Consider the following 5,759-nt stretch of genomic DNA (forward strand, 5'->3'; position numbering starts at 1 on the left):
CTACACCATGATAATGAGTTGAGGGTTTAGCTCAAAGCTACTTGCTTTAATGGGAGGTATACAGATGCTACTCCCATATGCAGCTGTAATGGGGTTAGCATATGACCCCAGAGTCCTTCTGGACTGCTCAACTCCACTTAGGTCCATGATGGAGAAAGGGAGATGATATGGATTGCAAGTAAAGTAAAAAATTTTTTTTCATTTTTAATTAAAGATGACCAAAAATAATAAAATAAATGGGAAAGAAAATAGAATAAAATTTCGAAAACTGAAAGAAAATAAAATCAAAGAAAATTGAAAACTAAATCAATTAATTAATTAAAAAGACTTTGGAATTAGCAATTAAAAAGATATGATTGAAAATTATTTTGAAAAAGATTTGATTTTTGAAATGAGGAGAGAGAAAAACAACAAGATGACACCAAACTTAAAATTTTTAGAAAATCAAACACAAATTTTCGAAAATTTTAAAGGAAAACACAAAGAAGACACCAAACTTAGAACCTTTAAAGATCAAGAAAGGACTAAGAACATGCAAATTCAAAAAATTAAAAGAAAACAAAAACATGCAATTGACACCAAACTTAAAATATGAAACTAAACTCAAAGGACTCTAAACCAACAAAAATAAAACAGTCCTAATCTAAGCAACAAGATAAACCGTCAGTTGTCCAAACTTGAACAATCCCCAGCAACGGCGCCAAAAACTTGGTGCACGAAATTGCAATCACACTTTTGCAATTCGCACAACTAACCAGCAAGTGCACTGTGTCGTCCAAGTAATACCTTATGTGAGTAAGGGTCGATCCCACAGAGATTGTTGGCTTGAAGCAAGCTATGGTTATCTTGTAACTCTTAGTCAGGATATCAATAATTCTCAGGTTTAATTGTGAAAAGTAAAAGAACATGAAATAAATACTTGTTTTGCAGTAATTGAGAACAGGTTGAGGTTTTGGAGATGCTCTATCTTCTGAATCTCTGCTTTTCTACTGTCTTCTTCTTCAGGCACGCAAGGCTCCTTCCATGGCAAGCTGTATGTAGGGTTTCATCGTTGTTAATGGCTACCTCCCATCCTCTCAGTGAAAATGTTCAACGCGCTCTGTCACAGCACGGCTAATCATCTGTCGGTTCTCAATCAGGTTGGAATAGAATCCAGTGATTCTTTTGCGTCTGTCACTAACACCCAGCGTTCAGAAGTTTCAAGCTCGTCACAGTCATTCAATCCTTGAATCCTGCTCAGAATACCACCGACAAGGTTTAGACCTTCCGGATTCTCTTGAATGCCACCATCAATTCTAGCTTATACCACGAAGATTCTGATTAAGGAATCCAAGAGATATTTACTCAATCTAAAGTAGAACGGAGGTGGTTGTTAGGCACACGTTCATAAGTGAGAATGATGATGAGTGTTACGGATCATCACATTTATCAAGTTGAGGAACAAGTGATATCTTAGAATAGAAGCAAGCGTGATTGAATGAAAAATAGTAGTAATTGCATTAATCCATCAAGACACGGCAGAGCTCCTCACCCCCAACCACGGGGTTTAGAGACTCATGCCATAGAAGATACAATAAGAAATGTGTAATGTGTCATGAGATCCAGATACAATGTCAAAATATCCTATTTATTAGTGAACTAGTAACCTAGGCTATACAGAAATGAGTAAATGACGTAAAAATCCACTTCCGGGGTTTACTTGGTGTGTGCTTGGGCTAAGCATTGAAGCTTTCATGTGTAGAGACTTTTTCTGGAGTTAAACACCAGCTTTTGTGCCAGTTTGGGCATTTAACTCCAATTTTTGTGCCAATTCCGGCGTTAAACGCCGGGAATTCTGAAGCCGATTTGCAACGCCGATTCGGGCCATCAAATCTCGGCAAAGTATAGACTATTATACATTGCTGGAAAGCCCAGGATGTCTAATTTCCAACGCAATTAAGAGCGCGCTAATTGGGCTTCTGTAGCTCCAGAAAATCCACTTCGAGTGCAGAAAGGTCAGAATCCAATAGCATCTGCAGTCCTTTTTCAGCCTCTGAATCAGATTTTTGCTCAGGTCCCTCAATTTCAGCCAGAAATTACCTGAAATCACAGAAAAACACACAAACTCATAGTAAAGCCCAGAAAAGTGAATTTTAAATGAAAACTAATAAAAACATACTAAAAACTAACTAAAATGTACTAAAAACATACTAAAAACAGTGCCAAAAAGCGTATAAATTATCCGCTCATCAATTATGCAAGGCGACTTGTCATAGTGCAAAAGAGATTATTTAATAATAGTTACTAATAAATATTATATTGGATTGTACAAATTCATTGTTTAATAAACTTTTTTATTATGTATTATAGGTTGACTTGATAAAGTAGTTTCATATCTTGTCTGGTGCACTTCCATCAAGCGTTACTTTTAACAGTGTGCACTATGCTACAATTGATATTTTAGACATATTAGGACAGAATGATCGTTCTCTATCATCAATTTAGCTAGCCAATATCCCTTACACAAACATTAATTGAACCCCCAGCTAACGATACTGAACAAGACAGGAATCAAGTTAGAAAAAAAAATATAATGGTGTAATAGATAATCGTTCCAGACTTTGTATAGAGGAACCAAGTTCCTCCTCTAGCTAGGCTACTGATGCGTGAGCATCTTTCCTATATTTTCCTAAGGAATTTGTATTCAAATTGTTGAGTTTAATCAAGAATTAATTAACTTTTAGCACTATGGATGCTACTTTGAGTTGTTTGCAACTCTGTTTATTTCAGGTAGCATTCGGATAGATTTGATGGAGTTTCTGTAGATAAAAAGAGAGCAAATGATGCTGTCAACCCTGACCTCTCTGCACTCTAACCTTAATAACTCAAGCTACAGAGGTTCAATTGACAGGATTTTAAAAGCGTTGGAAAGCTAACTTTCAGAGCTTTCCAATGACATATAATAATCTATACTTCTTTTCCATCAATTCTGCAAGGGTGGCGCCTAACTTGAGGTTTCTCAAGTTAGGCGCCAAAATCAACTACATCCACTAATCCAAAGTAGCCAAGGTGGTGCCTAACTTGAGAAATCTCAAGTTAGGCGCCAGGATAAAGCAAGGGCCGTCCAAGGAGTCTGCCAAGGTGGTGCCTAACTTGAGATTTCTCAAGTCAGGCGCCAGACACAACATCAATACGTAAATTGGTTCTGCTTCCTTCAAGTTAGGCGCAATCCCTTCTCAAGTTAGGCGCCAGTCCAAGCATGCCAAGTTCAATGGTCCCCACGCATGACAAAGAGCATTCGAAGATTCATTTTTATTCTGATTAAAACTCTTATTTTAATTAAAAATAGAAAAGATATTATTTAGTTTTAGAAAATATAATTTACATTAATTAGGATTAGATATAAAAAAGAAAAGAATCAGCCTTTCTGGCTCTTCTCTTCTACCTCATTCGGCAATTTACAGTTTTACAAAATCCTAGTTTTCTCTCTAGACCATGAGCAACTAAACCTCCACTATTAAGGTTATGAGCTCTGTCTATTGTACAGATTAATACTATTACTTTTCTATTTTAATTCATGTACTGATTTCTATTTCAAGAATTGTTTTTGTTCTCTATCTTATGAATTTGGGTGGAACGAAAGTATAACCCTTGTTCTAATTGAGTTCTTGTATAACTTGGAAAAGCTCTTTATTTGAACAACATCTTGAAAATTATTTCTCCTAAACTTCTAATTATCTGGACTTAATGGAATACATGACATATAATCCTCTTATGTTTGGGTAATTAGGGTTTCTGTGGCATATAAAGTAGAATTGAAAATAACCCTCTAATTGGAATTGAGTGACCATGGAATTGGCGGTTTATAAAGGTTAGAAGAGACTAAAAAGGTCTAAGGAATTAGGGTTTAGTCACATATAGTTTGCCATGAATGGAATGTTGCTTGATTAAAATAGTTAGTAAGAAAAGTCAATCCAGAAGATAGATATCTCTGAAACTTTAACTGTTTTCTCCATATATATTTCATCTCAATTTATTGCTTGCTTTCTAATCTTCTGAATTTACAATTTTATGCAATTCAACTCTTAAAACACCATGTTCTGTTTGTCTCACTAAGAAAATCACTTGACCATTATTGCTTAATCCATGAATCCTCGTGGGATCGACCCTCATTTCACTTGAGGTACTACTTGGTACGACTCGGTGCACTTGTCGGTTAGTTTGTGGTTATAAATTTCGTACCAAGTTTTTGGCGCTGTTACCGGGGATTGACCGTGATTGACAACTATATTTGTTTGATTTCTTAGATTAGGCACTTTAGTTTTAATTTTATTTAATTTTACTTAGTAATTTTTGAAAATTAGTGTTATTGTTTTTCCATAATTTCTTAAATTAAGTTTGGTGTCACCTAGTTAATTTTATTTTAATTTTCTTGTTTAATTTTCTCTATAAATTTTGAATTTCCTGGCTTTAGTAGTTTTATAATTTTCGAAAATCCCTCTGTTTGATTGTTTAGTGTTTTATTTTATTTCTTTACACAGGTTACCTCATTGGGGGTTCTCTGCACTCTAACATAGAGAATCCCATTTTTCTTGTCTTCTGTCTGTTTATGAGCAGGAACAGGGACAAGGAACCTCTTATAGATTTTGATCCTGAACTTGAAAGAAATTTGAGGTGGCATTTGCAACAAACTAGACTTTACAAGGCTAGTGAAAATCTGAGCATGGATCAGAATCGTGATGTGAATGCCAATATGGCAAATATGAATGAGAATGAGCAATCTAGAAGAGTGCTTGGCTCATACACTGCTCCCAATGCAGATCTTTATGGAAAAAGCATTGTGGTGCCTCCTATAGCTGCAAACAATTTTGAGCTGAAAACTCAGCTAGTCACACTTGTGCAACAAAATTTTCAGTATCATGGACTTTTTCATGAAGACCTAAATCAATTTATTTCTAATTTTTTGTAGATTTGTGATACTGTGAAAACCAATGGAGTGAATCTTGAGGTATATAAACTCATGCTCTTCCATTTGCTATGAGGGATAGAGCAAAGCTGTGGTTAGATTCTCAATCCAAGGAGAGTCTGGATACTTGAGACAAGGTGATCACTGGATTTCTAACTAAATTTTTCCCACTACAAAAGCTGACTAAGCTAAGGGTGGAGGTTCAGACTTTCAGGCAGAAAGATGGTGAGAACCTTTATGAAGCTTGGGAGAGATTCAAGCTACTGACTAGGCAATGTCCTCTAGACATGTTCTCTAAATGGACTTAGTTGGATATCTTTTATGAGGGCTTAGGTGAAATGTCCAAGATGTGTTTAGATAATTCTGCAGGTGGTTCATTGCACATGAAGAAGACACCAGAGGAGACTACTGAGCTTATTGAGTTGGTTGCTAACAACCAATATTTATACGCATCTAACAGGAATCCTGTGAACAATGGGACTCCTCAGAAGAAAAGCGTTATGGAAGTGGAAGCATTTAATGCTCTTCTGGCTTAAAACAAAATCTTGTCACAGCATATGAATTTACTTACTTAATAATTGAGTGGGATGCAGGTTTCAACTGTCAACACTCAGACTACACCTCAAGAGGCCCCTTATGACATGACTGGTAACTCTATGCAAGGTGAGAATTATGATTATGCTCAATTTTCTACTGAATAGGTCAATTACATGGGGAATGCTCCTAGAAACCCCAACAATGATCCATACTTTAAGACTTATAATCAGGGGTGGAGAAATCACCCAAATTTTGGGTGGAGAGATCAACCTCAGAG

General features: G+C 36.0%; 1 non-coding gene across 1 annotated transcript; it reads right to left on the bottom strand.

The window, feature by feature from the left end:
• Positions 1-5,131: 5,131 nt before the first annotated feature.
• On the bottom strand, positions 5,132-5,237 carry LOC127747908 (small nucleolar RNA R71). Its single transcript, XR_008009855.1, has one exon. It is a non-coding gene; the product is annotated as a small nucleolar RNA R71 (small nucleolar RNA).
• Positions 5,238-5,759: the final 522 nt, after the last annotated feature.

Source organism: Arachis duranensis, chromosome 5 (genome assembly GCF_000817695.3).
Source record: "Arachis duranensis cultivar V14167 chromosome 5, aradu.V14167.gnm2.J7QH, whole genome shotgun sequence".
Taxonomy (NCBI): domain Eukaryota; kingdom Viridiplantae; phylum Streptophyta; class Magnoliopsida; order Fabales; family Fabaceae; genus Arachis; species Arachis duranensis.